Raw genomic sequence first — 17,789 nt, 5'->3', positions numbered from 1 at the left:
AGCATACAATATCAATTCTGTCTTCACAAGCTGTGTGAGTAACTATGTTTATAGCAGTTACAGATAGGTAGCCGTGTTGGTCTGCCATAGTCAAAATAAAAAAATTCCTTCCAGTAGCACCTTAAAGACAAACTAAGTTAGTTCTTGGTATGAGCTTTCGTGTGCATGCACACTTCTTCAGATACACTGAAACAGAAGTCACCAGATCCTTCTATATAGTGAGAAGGTGGGGAGGGGTATTACTCAGAAGGGTGGTGGGAATAGCAGACCTTGGATAGCAGACAGCTTAGGGTCCTGTTCTTTATGAAGATGCTCTGCTAAAAAAATTGTTCAGCTGCTTGCACACTTTCCAAACAAATTGCACATGCATTTTGACTGTTAACAAATCTTCAATTCTTTCACTTTCACCATGACCGGCGAAGTTAAATTTGGATTTGGATTCACATCTCCAGGGAAAGGACCTTCCTTCATTAACTGTAGCTTTCTGATTGCTGAATCTCTACAAGCAAGTATGCCAGGAAAGATGCTCTTATCACATTACAGATAATATTGTAGAACCTGGTGCACATCTAAGCTATTCCCGTTTTGTTAGCCAAATTTGTTTTATCATTCCATGTTTTCAGAAGACCACGGGCTTCTGCTTTTTCTTTTCTATCTTTAGTCTTCTTAAGACTTTCAGGCAACTAGTCTGGTTGAGCAACACTATTATTAATGAGGTGGACATGGTGCTGTATAAACCATACATAGTGATTTTGCAAATAATTGTTTTGATGAGAGAAAGACAGAACCCAGTAGATTTGTTTTATTCTTTGATGTGTGGAAGTAGGTGTTCCAAGCTAATAGGCTAGCCTTCCAGATCTTCGGCTCTGGAACAGTGGTGATGATGCTGCAAGGTCTGATCAGTGAGCACAGCACCAAAAAGTCAAACTTTCTCTAATGTGCTGATCTCTTAAATGTTTCCCAAGACCAGAGTTCTTCGTTGTGTTTGCTGATTCTCCAGTCATTTCCATCCGTTTCTTGACATCAGAACTACATTATTTCCAGGCTTCTTTCATGTAGTTCATCAGAAACTACATTATTTCAGGGCTTCAAGCAAACCTTTAGCCCTATTCTGCTCTGGCAGATGCATCAGTAGGAAAAGATTTCTCCAATTTCCGTTTGTCATTGCAGTTCTACAACTAATACATTTGTTATATTCTGTTTGCTGACACTGCCAAATATTCATCAAATTTTCGTTTTAGTTCTGTGGCACTGATACCTGCCAACACTTCTCTGTAATAAACGAGATCTCTACAGTGATTAAATGCTGGTAGTTGCACGATCAGGTCTTTCATCATTCATAAGGCACTCTAAGCGGTTGGTAGCAAGAGTGATCAAGGACCAGATATGCAGAAATAGTCTCCCCACATGCCAAAGTGACTGTGAATTTGATATTTTCTGCATTTTGTGTCTTCCGTATTTTCAGCCATGGATGTTTATCACTGCTTTTCTCCCAGTGCTGCTCTGTTGCCTGCTGATGCACTTCCAAATTGAGGTGATTCACAATTCTTTTAAAATGACCATTTCTGTCAGATCCCAGTGAAGTCAACACAGTACTAATTCTTAAAGTACTTCTTTGCTTCCTCTATACATTCTCAACACATTTTACAGCTGACACACTGACATGTCTTCCTATTCTTAGCTGTGCAGGAGATTCTAATTCTGGAAAGCTTTTTTTACAAGCTAACTCACTCCCTTTTCGATGATGGTTGGTTTCCCCCCATTCTGCTTTCAGGTTTTGTCATATCCTTTTCCTGGCAGTGTAACTCCAATTCCTGTATGGGATTGACAATCGAGACAATAGTGGTCACAACAGCAGGCAGTGAAGACTGCTTGGCAAACTTACTTGTCAGCTTAGTATTTTGCAACAGCTCGTTGACATTCTTTATGCTTCCATTTTGCAGGTCTTTCAGCATTTGGCATTGTGCACCACATCTCAATGCCCAGATCAGAATAATATCAATAATAGCAGCTTGCACTGAATTCCTGGCACTCATTTTGCCCTGAACTGTGTTTCACTGAAGAATTGGCCTGAATATCCCCTGCCAACCAGTGGCAGCTAGTGAACTGGGAACTGGGAAGATTATTTACTTTTACTTTTTAAAAAACAAACAAACAAAGCTTCTCTTGGATCCTTCTGCAGGAGAACATCCTGATAAGACACAAACTTTTTGGTAAAACATGGGATACTGTCTGCCTATAGAGAAACTGAGAATCCCTATGGGCAAGTCCTGTCCTATGTTCCTCTATAAGCAAGCATGGTTTCCCTGGCAAGTCCTGTCCTATGTCTGATGTGATCATTAAGCAGTGCCTATATTGCCAGTTAAGTAGAGTAGCTACCCCCAACGGGCTGATTGGGCTTCCATTCAACCACAATTTAGCCTTTACAAAAAGTAGCAAGTCTACCTTCAAACTTCCCACAGTTCGGACTTTTAAAGATTTAACTGGAGAGACCAAGAAGAGAGCAGCAGACTTCCCCGAGAGAGACATAGCCTTCTTCCATCCAGGCAGGTTTGCTGGGAAAGGGGAAGAGTTCCAAGCAGGGCAGCTTGATGGGAAACAGAGTTCCTGACTCACTGTTCTGCTATAGTCTAGCAACAACAGTTACCATTTTAAACATTCACAAATTTCTTTTAAGTATAGCTCTCACCCTTTAAAATAGCTAAATAGTCTGGGCCTGCCCTGCCCTGAATTCCACTCCTGCTGCTCTTAGTCAAAATGACTCCCAAAGCCCTGGAAACTACATTTTTCTCCTCCCATGTGTGCCTCTCCTTCTTATGTTTTGCATAAAAGAGGATGGCAAACCCTAAATCTCAGAGTCCAGATGAAAACACAAACAGCATCTAAATGTTATCCCCCCCCAATGTAAACCGATATGTAAAAGTAAATGTAAACTCAAGGAGAATTAAGAGGGCTCTTCATTGCAGGGGGATTCATGAAGGCTGGGGGAGGAATCCCCACCATTTTATATAAGACATGCTTGGATTATGCTGCACATCTATTAAATGAGCAAAGTGAAGGAATTTTATATTTTCAACAACAGCAGCAGAGGGGTGGTGGTGAAGGCAGGCCTTGATTAGAATGGTCAAGAATCTCTTAAGTATTTTCAGTACAGTATTAATTCATGTTGTGAAAAAAATGTGAGGAGAGTTGTGTTTACCGGGGTTGTGTGGCCCCCTTCTGAAATAAGCTGTATGTTGTATACAATCTAAATGTGAATATGTGATACCATTAAATAAATGTAAGTTTAACTATGTTTACAACAGTGTGCATTTTGCCATATTGGGGGGGTGGGGGTAGTGTAAAGCACAGCACTTTCCCAATGTTTCTTAAATGTTCAGGTGATGTAGTTATGGATGTCAAACTGTGTCATATAGAGCTTTAGGCATGTTTAAGAATAAGGAGCAACTGCAAAGTGAAACACACAATGCTTTTTTGTATATTGAGATATGTACTATGTAGTAATAATATGCGGTGATAGATATTAAAAGCTCAACACATTTATTCTACAACAATGTGTCTGGCTAATGCCACTAATAGAATTGCAATGTTCTAATATTATTGGGTTATGATAAGTTCGTGGTTTATCCTGTCAATTCTACAATTTCGGAATCTGACATTTGCTCAAAGCAAGGAGAGGGGTTAACTGGTAGGTAGCAGCTAGCAGGTTGACCAAAAATGTTTGGGGTTTATCACCTCTGCTAAGAACATATTTAACTACCTTAAAACTAGCCACTATCTTTTAGCCTCAGCTGTCCAACTATAGCATGAAGATAATTATTTTGGCCTATCTCTCAAAGTTATGGTAAAGAAAAATTGGCACTTGGGCCTCCACAAAGATGGCTGGATGAAAGAACTGCTAGATCTGGACCCTGACTCCACTAAGTCTGCGTCCAACAACCAGGGAACTTCTGAACCAGGACTCCCCAGTGACTGCAGTCTCTGAGCTGCACCCCACCAAGAAGCCAGCATACATTCCCCTATGAGCCTCACATGCCGCTGTGCTTGACTGCAGGCAGCATGTCTTATTAGAGTTAGCAGAGAGGCAACACAGTGCCAACCTTCAGGTCAGAGGGTTCTTTATTTACCAGCAATGAAGCAGAGCCTGGGAGAGGCAGTGTGACTGAGGGGCCATGTAAGAACTCATTCTGCAACCAACACTTTTGGAACAAGTTGTCTCTTCCTTAGGACCTGTCCAGGGTACTGAAGGCCCTGTCTTTGAGCACCCTTGTTCCCAGACTCTGGTTTTCGGCCTGCTAATCGGTCGCACAGTCTCTGCCTTTTGGCACCTTCCTCTTGCAACTGGTCTCTGGACCACTACTTAGCTTGATTCCTCAATACTCCACCTGAGTTCTGGGCTTGACCTTGAAAAACAGGACCTTGGAAATTAGGACAGTTTGAACTTCCTAAAAAATAATAATAATGTTTTGTTCCATGAGGTCTTTGCACTATGAATGCTGCTCTGATATTTTAATCTTCTGGTGTTTCAATCCTCCGGTCTTTCTGTTTTAAATCTTATATACCGTATGTTTTTATTTTGTAAGCCACTTCGTGATCCAGATGGTGAAAAGCAGGGTATAATTTTTTAAAAATAAATAAAATCCCTCCTCTACCTGCAGGGGAGTGGATAAGACGTACATGGGAACAAGTCTCCAAACAGATCATCGCTCAAGTTTTCTGCTTCTCTCACACAAGCATTGGATCACTACTTGTCAAAGAAATGAGTTGGACCAAAACATTTTGCCATAAATAAGAGGGGGGAACTGTGAAGGTACCTTGCAGATGAGAAGGTGGTTTACAGCAGCTTCATCCAGCAAGGTGTCTATGCAGTTTCCATTTTAAAAGGAAGTTTTCTGCTGTCAGAAATCAAAAGCAGAAATTCTGCCCTCTGGATGGTCATGGGTCACACTCAGCTACAAAGCTGATGGAGTGGCCTGGGGTCAATCACACTGCAGCATAGCCTATTTGAGAAGGTTGCTGGGAAAATAAAATGGCATGTGTGTGTGCAGCCCAGAAAACTATGTGTGGCACCGCATGTTCCTTGGAGAAAGGGCAAGAGGAAAATGCAGCAACAATCCAATCAAATGTTTTTCTTTCCCATATGTTAGCAAACAAATAAACCTATAAAATTCAGATTAGGGGAGACACAGACAGAGAAGAGCAATAAAACAACTATTACAGATAGAATAAAGCAGATGTAACTCGAGACCTAAAAGGCAACAGCACCAAGCAATGTTCCTGAGGGAAATGTGAACTGATTGTGATGTTCTTCTTACCTGGTCTTTGCAATGGAACACTTTAGAAGTGGAATAGCTAAATAAATAAAAGACGTGAATCTTAACCAGTAAGTATCCACCAAGAGAAATGAGAATCTTTTATCACTTTTCCTGGTGTCTGCATCCCAGCTTCCATCCAACAAAAATTATCTCTCTTATACATTTGTTATTGAAATGAAACAAGATAACGAAATATCAGATTCCTGCTGGATTTTGCCCATGGCACATGACAGCTTTCTGCAACCCAGAGCCAGCCAACCCCCCCCAGACAACAACATCCACGGAATTTGCAATCTAAAAATTCTGGAGCTGTGTGAGAAATCTCTGGGCAGATTTTTCTCCTTTTTTTTTTTAAATTACGGCATGCAGCTTCAGGGGCTGCAAATCTGACTGGAGTATTCAAATGAGGTGCGTTACTTTCTCTGTTTTTCTCAGACTGGACAAAGGTTCTCACCCTGCCGTCCTTGGGCGTTTCTTTCAAATGAAGATGGGGAGGGGAAAATTGGCACCTGGGTCTCCATGGACAAAGATGGCTCAACAGCACCCCTAAATGGTGGACCTGCTCCTTCAGGGGGAATGCAACCCCAAAATAAATGTAAAACAAAATCCCTAGTACCTGGACTTGGGAGCCACTCACCCACAGTGCCTCTCTCATAGCAAAGTTCATTTTCCATTTATGGGCACAGCATCTTCTGAACCAGATTTAACAGAGAAATAGAGCTCCACACCATCAGCATAGTGATAACTATGTGCCCCAAATCCGCTGATGACTACTGCAGTATAGCTGTTAACAGAACTAGGGATCAAGTGGTGTCTTGCAGCACCCTACACCTAAAGTACCAGGATGTAAATAGATAGTCCCCGAAAGCTTTTCTCTGAGACTGGACATGCAGGTAGAAGCAGGTACATCATGGAAAATTCCATCACAAGCATTAGGATTTACTTTACAATACAGCTGTTACTACATGGGTGGGGCTCTAATTTTGTTTGGTGTACCAGATCAAAACGTGGCCACCTATCCGTGGACCCCTTCTGAAAGGTGGGTAGTTCCACCCACCTGTTAATCAGCTGACTTCATATGAATGCTAAGCTTCATACTTCCATTTGTTTCTTTCCAATGAAACTTGCCTTCAACTCTGTTTAAGTTCAGAGCCAAGTGCAAGGCCTGCTGTTTACGGCAATGATCGGTTCCTCTTGGATGCCCCAAAGGAGAACGCTCAGGTAGAACTAATCATAGTGGGCTTTGCATTTGGTGCTTAATTTAAACAGCCTCGAAGACAAGGCCCACTGCCAAGGAACAGTCATGAGCACACACTAAAGAGCCTGATTGCTCCTTTGCAGCAATGGCTTTTACCTAGGTTTTAGGAAACAGGTGACATCAGGTAAGTGACAGGTGGGCATGGCTGGGGGGAAACAAACTGTGTTGTGTTAAAATCTAGTATTTGTCCTTAAAAAAAAGAAACCAAGAGAAACTACCATTAGACTTCCATAATGCAGAGAGTTTATTTCCATAATCAAAGTTTATGGATCAGAAAGTACTGCTGGTTTTGAATTCCACAATATTTAGTTTAGCAACTCATTTCCCCCAAAACGGAAATTTATAGCTGGCAGAATAATTTGGTTGATTGAAATATCTCCAGTTCTGACCAGCAACCTTGTTCTGTAAAACAAGATTCTCTTATTTTTCATTCTTGATTTGGCAGGGCAAATCCATTTGTCATATGCCAATGACATACAAAAATAAAAATCATGACCCTTCTTTCCATATTGTGAAAAGTAGGCTGTCAATGTTGCTTGACTTCAGCCTCCAGACTAAGGGGGGATTCCGTTACTTCATGAATTGAACAGTTAACATTCTATGGAACAGTAAGTGTTGCTCAAGCTCCATTTAAAGATACTGACAGTGAACCTTAGCCTGTTCCTGGTCTGCATAATGCAAACCTAGCCACGCTTTCCTCTGGTATGCTATAAACTGTAAGAGACAATAATGCCAACTCACCCATTCAGGCCTCCTGAGTTTCATTTCCAACCAGCAGTCAGCATTCTGTGTCCTGGAGGCCACTAAGAATGCTTAGTCCCTGTTTGGCTGTTTTGGAGATCAATGAGTTGCATCCTTTTAAAGTGAAGTTTTTGTACTTCTGCAGGATTCACTCAAGGATACTGACGACTTCTTCTTCCTTCTTCCTCCTCCTCCTCCTCCTCCTCTTCTTCTTCTTCTTCTTCTGGCTTCAATCCTGTCAGCATTCACTGTTTGAGTTTGTTAGAGTTTGGAGATTTGGGGATGCTGACTCTCCCAATGGGTTTCCAGTATGTCCACCTTCATAGGCAATACTTCTCCAACTTCCAGATTCTAAGGACCTACAGAGGATGCTATTACAATCTCGACCCACCAGCTGAACTTGATTGAAGCATCCTGTTAGCCATTGTAGAGTCAGAACGCTGTGCAGAATCATTGATCTTTCCCAGATGGACCATTAAGCAAACCACTGTGGTGGTTCATACACTGCGTTATGTTCTACATTTTGGCCTGAATATGTATGGGTGGTAATCTTGTTGTCATTCTAAACAATTGTGCTTTTTCTTTTCTGTTGAAGTATAACAGTTTTACAACAGGTTTATATATCATTTTGTTCTAAAGCTGACTGCTCAGAGATATCATTAACACTCCAGAGCATCTGCTGCAGTTGTGCTTATGTATAAACTCTGGGTGCAGAAACTGTGTCTATATTTTTTGAAGCATAAATTGATTATTATGATACATTCTCATCAGCAAGTATTTTTTATCTGTCTACTATTAGAGGCATTATGATGGTGCTTTGGAAATACTGTATTCTGCATAGAAAGCAAACAAGTATTTGTTATTCTGAATGCCCTGTAAGCTGTTGATTTTTTTGGGGGGGGGGAATTAAAAGACAAACAGCTTCTATGAAATCATTCCAGGAACCAATTTGTGTGAGTGGCTCAAGTGGAGGGCAGGGAGGGGGCGGAAATGCAAGCATTAAATCAAAGATGCCTTCAGTTTGGATTTTTGGCTCCATAACAGGTTTCCCAAGCTTAAAAGATGTGTACTTGTGAAGGGAATGCACGTGCTTGGGAGCAACAAGTGTTGTAAAAGCATATAGACTATCTACCATCTGCTCATCTATTTATGTAAATGAACAGCATCTTGCAGCAAAGGAAGTCATAATAGGTCAAATAACCATGTTACCGGTTGTTAGACCAAGTATGCAATGCATTGCAATCATTTATATGCAATCTGTTTGCATTCAGTTGTCAAGCAGCCACTTGGCTTTCAGCAACTGATCAAGAATAATAATGTGGACAGAACTGATAGTGGTCTGGCTTAGTAAAAACAAGACAAGACAAGAATCTTAGATAAGGACTTTTCCAATGGAGTCCAATGCTATGGAACATAAGAAGAGCTCTGCAGGATCAGGGCCACCTGGTCCATCATCCTGTTGTCACAGTAGCAAGGCAGTTGCCTGTGGGACACCATCAAGGAAGACCTCACCCAACAGTCCTCTCCCCTCCTGGAACTGTCTTTTGGGAAAAGTTGATTAACCTTTTAAAGTAACCTGCCTTCCTACCAGTGAAGGACCTAAGGCGGCCCACAATGTAAATTAAAACAGATATAACTAAAACACAATAAATATAAATATTAAAAATAAATCAAACAAGAAACTATTAAAAATAGCATTAAATACACATAAAATCATTTAAAAGCAGAACAATGCCTCACTCAAAGGAGCCTGCCATAACAGCCAGTTAGTGTCCAAAGGCCTATTGTAACAAACAAGTCTTTGCCTGTTGGTCAAAGGAAAGCAGAGAAAGAGAGTGCCAGTCTAGCTTCCCATGGAAACGAGTTTCATAATCTGGGAACGGACGCTGAGGAAGCCCTTTCTTGTGCTATCACCAAACGTGCCTGTAACGGTGGTGGGACTGAGAGAAAGACCACCCCAGGTCTCAGACTAGCCAGGCTCATACAGGGAGATACAGTCCTTCAAACAGTCTAGACCCAAACTGTATAAGGACACTGTGAATTATGCCCAGAAGCAGTGGCGTAGCGTGGGGAGTGCAGGGGGGGTGGGCCGCACCGGGTGCAACATCTGGGGGTTAGGGTTAGGGGGCGCAAATCCACGGGTTAGGGGGCGCAAATCCACGGGTTAGGGGGCGCAAATTACTTGCCTTGCCCCGGGTGCTGACAACCCACGCTACACCACTACCCAGAAGTAGCCAAGTAGCCAATGGAATTGTTGTAACAAGGTGCTTCTGTTCCTCCTGGAACTGGCTCTGGTCAGCAATTTGGCCATGGCATCTTGACATGCTGAAGTTTCCATACATTGTCCAAAGGCAGCCCCACCCAGAGCACATCAGAGTATATCTTCCTTCCTACTGGTCTAAATAATGGCAGGAAAAGAGCATAAGGCAAGCGGCATAATGAAAAGCAGTACTGGGATGTAGTCGATATAGCAGCTGGTTTTCAAAGGCAAACTGAAACACGTTTGCCTGTCAGTTTTCAAAGGGCAACTGAAATGTATTTACCTGCCAGGTACAGATGTGTCAAAAATCCTTTGGAAACTGACAGCTATGTCTGCTCCACCCCCAACACTGTTTTTCACTAAGCTGTTGGAGATTTTCTCTTTAAAGTTTTGGTTTTTCAACAGCATGGTTTATGTTAAAATCCCATGAGTGTCATTGAAAGAGGTCACATACCTATTGCTGAGAATAAGAAGACTAGAAGGAATATTTCTAGCGGCTGACCTTAAGGTTGTTATTTTTTATATAGCTGACCAGCTGTTACTATTATTACACTTTTCTGTATTTATCCTGTATTTAAGATTTTGGTGTACTGTGTAGTACATTTATTTCTGGTCTGTTGACTGTAATAAAGTGAAGACAGTGATGTTATAGGGGGGAGGATAGAAATGTTTTAATAAATAAAACCACAATTTGAAAACTTGAAATTGTAGTGAACATACCTAGCAGATTCCAGACGCAAGTCAAGTAAATAGAAAGTAAAAGATCAGGGTAATGAAATTACAAAGTTTTTCCCAGAACAAGAGCACTTGTACCAGCCTAATTGTACCAGCCTAATAATGGTTTCTGTTTCAATTAATTTTGTTAAGTACACAATTAGTTACTGCGGCTCTCCTCTGTATCTGGTCATAACCTTGCACTACTGTGGCAGGTTTGGGCTATTTACTTAGGCTTTAATTACCTCAGTGCCATGGTCCATGCCCTTCTGGCAAAGGCAGAGACTCGCCTGGAAGTGAATCATACATGCAGACATTCTTTGATGAGGCTGAGATCATCTTTTCCATTCACAGCAGCAGCCAGGCTTCATCAGATGATCCCTCTTTTTGAATTTAAGAAGAATGAAGCTGTACTATTTACGTATGTTGGCTCCAGCTTTGCTAGCTGAATATTGCAGCATCTTTACTATCTTCCACATCCTTCCCTAGACTGTGTCAAATTCATCTTCTTGTTTAATGTATGGATGGAGGTGGAGGAACAGCATCTTTGTGCTATAGTTTGGCTCCTACACACACACACACACACACACACACACACACACACACACCCCAATGGAACTTGTCCATGAACAGTGCATTATTATCTCTCCAATGATGGGAGCATTGTGGATAATTCTCCAAATTGCAGAAGACCAAGGGGAGAGTACCCTTAAGCAATCCACATTTAATCCATGATCTGACCCCTAAATCATACCATTTCATATCAAAAAAGGAACATTCAAAGCAGAAAAATTATATTTAAAAAACTCTAACTCATTTATTTCAACTCTAAAGATTCTATCTTTACTTTTTAAACCACTTTTAGACTTTGTTTTGGTGTCAGCCATACATCTTGGTGTTTTCAGACTTTCTGTCTTCAGGGGAAGCCCTTTCCAGTTTGACTTGTCTCCTGAAGAACTGCTGCAGAAACTCCCTTCACATTGTGAAATATTCTAGAGCATGGTATAGATCAAGGTCAGTGAACCTGCAGCCTTCCAGATGTTGTTGGGCACCATCCCACATCATCCTTGCCCACTGGCTGTGCTGGCTGGAACTGATGGGAGTTGTTCAACACCATCTGGAGGGCTACAGGTTAGTCACTCCACATGAAGTTCTGGTGCATGTGATTCCTACCTCCATGTGTTCTTATGTTGCTTGGAAAATGATACATTATCATAAATTATTTCCTAAAAAAATAGTCTGTGTCAGCCTAATCAATATTTAGTCATTGTACATGTCTACGCAGAAGTAAGTTCCAGAAGTTCAATGGGGATTTACTCCCATGTAGGTGTTACTACTAGGAGTGTGGCTGATCTGCTTAAAAATGTTGTCTTTAATGTATGATTAAAATGATATAACAAAAGAAAAGACATGCAAAATAACCCACAACTTTGTTCTTTGTGGGTCTGCACATTTGGGGTTCTTATTTGTAAGAGCTGATCGTTTTATTTCCCAGTTTCTTATTTTATTTGTTTCAGTTTCAGAAATAAAATCTACTGGATTTATCTCCCCCTCTTTCTCTCTTTTTAACCTCCATTCTTTGCAGCAAGCTCAGGTACCTTCATTCTCATTCTGGTGAGAAACACAAATAGCAAAAATGTCTGGTTGTGCAAAGCATTTCCTTGCAGGCAGAGCACTGATTTGACTTTTAAACCTCAGCAATCAGCAAATAATCCACTTTGTATTCTCTTACTGCTCTAATTGTATGGAACAGGAATACATTTTGTTAAGCAATTACGAGGAAAAAAATATTATTGCCTGAGGAACAGAGGGGGGAAAGGTGAAGTAATTTGTGGGCTCTTGTTTTCATGGGATAAAAACATTGTAATTGCTTATTTATGCAGTCTGCTCCTGCTGACTCCACTTGTAAACATATCTGCTATTTCAACAGACATTTGTTTCCCTTGCAGAATAATTGTCCATTTAATAAAGAAATAGATTTAAGGATTAGCCTTATTGAGTTGTTTTCGGGAGATTTCCATGTTCAACTCTCATTATATTTAATTATGTAATTAATTATAATGGGAGCAGCACACTTAAATGTGCTTGGCTGTTTTATGTATTCAGCAGAAATTTTTATTTCAAAAGGACAGAGCACTTAATCAGTAGAAAGTGGTCTCCCACCCCACAGGAACTAATTTCAAGATACGAGAGAACACACTTCTTGTATATTGCACTTAGAAAAATGATAAAATTATGGCCAACGTTGCAAATAAATGAACACTCCGTCTGGGAAACCCGCAAATCCTTGCTTAATTTATGGCATGATCACTGGAAAGCATCTGTGTGATTAAAAAACCAGAAAACAGACCTCTGCACAGAGTACAGAAAGAGTAGGCTGTCAGTTATCAGATGAGCCAAGTGTGATTTCTTCAGGGAAATGGAAAGTTGCACCCAAGTTGACAGAACTCAGCAACAGCAAGTTAAGTCTTATGCAACTTAGAAAGGCAGTTGCACTGAGGTAGGAGTGGGTGAGGACCTCCCACTTCTTGGTCACAGTCACTGCTTAAGAAACAACAACAATTCTAGGAACACTCCTAAACTGCAAACTTGCTTCTTTCAAAGGAAGTTCAATCTTGTCCAAAAATAAGCCAAACTTTCACCCCTTTGTGAGTTGCCCGACTCCCCATCAACAGCTTTGTCTGGAATGTGCTTCAGTTTTGTTCTAAACTGGCAAGAGGTTTCGGTTGAAATCACCTAAGTCCTAAGCAGTGATTTCATCAGCAGGAGCTATTCACTTCACAGTCAGCGCAAAGTCCAACAATAAACCAGAAACAATCAGCACTCAGGAAGCAGTAGACAGGAGTTTCCAGGCATACATCAACTTGCGCCAGCAATTTGCTTCTTGGAGACACCGAGGCTGACTGAAAAAGGCTTCAGGAAGCACTGCCTTCACGCTCAATGGACGAACACTTTCACTCCCTTTCGACACAACACCAAGTCATTATGGAAGGATTATGCAGAACTGTAGAGGTTTATAGCTCAGAGTGCTACGATCCAAAACTGTTCATTCAGCTGTTGGCTTGTGTCTGCTATGGCTCATAATTATAGATGTCTGCTAATGGCAATTCCACTCCTTAAATGGTCCATTTGGTCCTAGGAGAGCCAGTGTGGTGTAGTGGTTAAGAACGGTAGTCTCGTAATCTGGGGAACCGGGTTTGAGTCTCCGCTCCTCCACATGCAGCTGCTGGGTGACCTTGGGCCAGTCACACTTCTTTGAAGTCTCTCAGCCCCACTCACCTCACAGAGTGTTTGTTGTGGGGGAGGAAGGGAAAGGAGAATGTTAGCCGCTTTGAGACTCCTTAAAGGGAGTGAAAGGCGGGATATCAAATCCAAACTCTTCTTCTCTTCTTCTTCTAGGCACTTTGAAGACTGGGCATTGTTGTTAATTCTCACAGTGTCTCTGATGAAGGAGTGATCTCCTGTTTACCATGCCACTGTGGGTGACCTCTAGGCAACCAAATCAAATTGGCATGCATCCCAGGTCAGCTAGGCCTTTCTAGAGACGATCCCTGACAACAATATTAGGCAATAGTTATTTGTTCCCCGTTCTTTCCTGCCATTGCTCTTCTCATCGGACATATACCAGGGTTATATTTTCCATATATGTGGAAATGCGCACTCAGTCCTGCAAGCTACTGGAATGTTTGGGTGACAGCTACTCCATTCACATAATGTTGAAGGTGTCATGTGTTCTGAAGTGCTGCTGAGCTTAGGAGTGGAGTGGAAGGCAGAGATGAAAGAGGAGGGGGAACTGGAGAGTGGTAGCAGGGGTCTAAGACCAGGTAACAGAGGCTGGAGGAGGCAGTCACTTCCTTCTCCCGGGATATGGCTTCTTTGCATGGGGAAGCAGGACCCCTTCCTTCCTGGGGAGAGAAGCACAGCAAAGGAAACTGAGGAAGGTGTCCACCACCTGCTGGGGTGGAGAAACTGGGGTCAGAAGGTGAGGGCACAACCTGGTCATCCAGGACCTGGCAGTGCTCCCATCACTGGGAACAGATTCATCATTCCCAATGCAGTGAGGACCTGCATATCCAACCGCCTTGCAAGGCACAAGAGTCTTGCAAGTAAGCTCACTTTGCCCCACCTTTAAAAGCTTGGTGGGTGGGTATGCCTACCCATTGGGACAACTCTGTTGCTTCTCTGCAGCTCTGAATTCCTTGTCCTGATCCTAGGGGGGAGACCAACAGCACCTGCTATTCACCAACAGGGGAGAGCTTCTGAGACATGAAGCAGGCGATGCATTATTTGGTGGCTGTATCTGCTGCCCCTGTGCAACCTGCCACCTGAGTTAGTCACCTCACCTTGCCTCATGGGTGGGCCAGCACTGCCTGGACCCCTTGGACTGCTACTTCTAGCCCAGATAGCCTCACCATCTAGCCTGAGTGTGGCTCTTGTGACTCCTTCCAAATCTAGTAAAAAGCCCCCCTGAACTCAATAGGACTTATTTTGGAATTGCCATGTATATGATTGCACCATTAATTGCAAGGGATGGGTGGATCTGACAGTTTCTGAGTCTCTCCCCCTCTCTCTCCAGTCTTAACATCAGTTCCCCACATTTCTACATTTATTATTATTATTATTATTATTATTATTATTATTATTTAAAGTCCTCATGAAAGCTCATCAGCATTTCTCCTGATATACACCTTTTAGGGCACTTTTGTCTAATGTTCACATTTTTGCAAATAATTTCCCCTCATGTGTTTTTGTCTGTTACTTTCACAAATGTATATGCATTTTATGCACACTTTATCCTAGTATACACACTTTTATACACATTGCTTGGCTGTAGAACTGCATTGTAAAATGTGGAGAAGTGCAAATTTTGAAAGATGGCTGTGTTTCATTTTGCACATTTCTTTGCAGAGTGCGAGTTTGGTAAGTGTGCCTTTAAATGCGAACTAAATCAGTTTTATCCATCACCCCTAGTGGTAGCCAACTGTAGCAATCTCCCCTCCCCACCCCAGAGGTTAATATGTCATGACAGTCAGCACAAGTCCTTGCAGTGAATCAAATCAAATCATTTGCCATGTCCACCGGTTTAAATAAATGACTATGATAAAACCAGAATGGCCACATCTCCATAGTGGGCTCCTGAGATGACAAATAAATTCAGCTCTGTCACCAGTGCAGGGTGCTGCCTTATATCATGTCTGCATAAATTAATCTTGCCAAATGTACTGGAGTTAACTGATTGCACATATTTGAATTACACACAGGTTGCAGATTGCCCATCTGCCCTTCATGCCTTTGGAGAGTCCTTCCCTGATGTTGCTCTGAATCTCTCAAGCAACAGCCCTTACAAATGTCCTTGACATTTTCTCCCAAAAGTGCATAGTATGTGCTCGTTGAATTATTTTGGCAGTATTCGATTAATCCTGATGAGATGCTTCATTAAACCATAAAGTAGGGTAAATCTACACCGCTCGCTGTTTTATAAACCAGGAGGGCTTATAAGGATGCAAAATAAGATGCAATATGCTCTACAGAAACTAGGGCATAATGAGATGAAAAGCATTAATTAATACAGCCCTTAAAAAAAAACCTCTAGGATGTTGGCTCTTATCAATTTAATTATCTAGCAAACAAGGAAAATTCTCATTAGTGCTATTCTTAGATCTCTTATAACCATGGAGTAAACAGTGAAGGGTTTCCATTTCATGGTTCTCATCTACATAAGTTTCTGCCAACACACCCTCAAGTGGTTTATTTCCTACATTTGTTCCCTCTTCCCCGACGTCATACAACCTGCATTCTTATTATAGATCCTTAATTCCTCCTGCTTTTCACCCATGTCCTCTGACTGCTCCTCACTCCTTAGCCCAGGACCATACAGTGTGGTAAATTTCTTGGCAGCCTTTGGCATAATGTATTCCAGTTTGGATTTTCCAGCCCAGCCACCCCATGCCTAAGGAGTATGTCAAAGCTGGACCTGTCCCTTTAAACACCTGCAAGTTCTTGAAGCCTCATCAATCATCACTGTTTATACTTCTGCCAACTGCTACAGCACATGAATCTGGACAATGTTATGTATTCATGGCGGTTGTGGAAAGGAGCGTCGCACGGAAACCTAGAAATGTAGGTCTAGCTGGGACTTAAGGCCATATAATCCAAAATAACAGCACTGAGGTGGCATCCCTCAGATCAGACCTACACAAGTTTTGTTTCTCCAAGTCAAAACGGTAATCATGTATCATGCTTTGCTGCAAGCTTGGCTTCCATCATGTTTTTATAGTCTGCAGCAGACAAAAAAAGCCCAGCAAGATTATACAGGGTCTCTCAAACAGAAAAGGCTGTGCTTGGTACAAAATGAATAACCTCTTCAGGTCCACTTCCCCATTTTAATGTTTTAATGTTATAACCTGCCCTGGGACCTTAGGGTGAAGGGTGGGTTGTTGTTGTTGTTGCTGCTGCTGTTGTTTCTTCCCCAAGCCATTCTGTTCTGCATACCCTTAAAACACCTGTAAGCAACTAGGGTCAAGATAGCCCTGTGCAAACTAAGTGTGCATCCTCCAATATGTCCCAGATTCCTCTGCAATGTGCAGGGATTATGTGAAAGGCATCCAGAATTTCTTTGGCATATATGAGGGTGTACAGTGTTCTGTGAAGACAACCTTTTTCAATACCACTGCATATCAGCTATTGATTCTCAATGCCATTGTATATCAGGTATTAACTATGATGTGAGGACAGTTGTTTATCAGTAGAGCATCTGCTAGTAGGACTAGGAAATAATTTCATCTGAAACTCGGGAAAGTTACTGTCTAATACTGAGCTAGATGGATGGTCTGCCTTGGTTTAAGGGAACTTTCTATTTTCTACTAACTCTGAAGCATTTCCGCCATTTTAATATTTTAATAAGCTTTTCAACTTTTAATGAACTAAAAAGTTGCTATGACTAATCGAACCGCAGCTTTAAAAAAATTCAGACATTGTTATTTTAAAACATTTCAAATGCCTTGTAAATACTGACTCAATCCCATGTTTCCCTCTCTCTCTCTTTCTCCCAGCAGGCAATGCTTCTTATGAGATTCTACCTGCAAGAAATATACTTTTTGTTTCAAAAATATTGTGTTGTTCATGCAAACATGAATATTCAACCAGCATATCAATTAATTGACTAAGATGATTAGTTGATTAAAATTATTTCATTAAATTGCCCTCCTTTCTAACAGGTTTCCAGGAAAAGAAGACAGACGGACATGTAAAACATTCTGATGCCCTTCTAAAAACTGGCTACCCTCCAATTCTCCAGGAAAATTGCTGATTTTAGTAATATGCACATTACTGTTAAAATTCATATTTCTTAAAATATTTTGGGTGGCGGCCATCTGGCCTCTGCATCCTGCTAATTTGTAATTTATCAGTTAAGCTTCAAAATGTTGCCCTTTGCCACTTGTCTGACATAGCTCCTCAAGATGGTCTCTCTGAAAATGTGAGTTCAAATCCGTTATTTCAC

This window comes from Podarcis vaucheri, assembly GCF_965113315.1.
Source record: "Podarcis vaucheri genome assembly, chromosome: 4".
In the NCBI taxonomy this organism is placed as follows: domain Eukaryota; kingdom Metazoa; phylum Chordata; class Lepidosauria; order Squamata; family Lacertidae; genus Podarcis; species Podarcis vaucheri.
The sequence above is the reverse complement of the archived record's forward strand: the minus strand, read 5'-3'. Positions refer to the sequence as shown.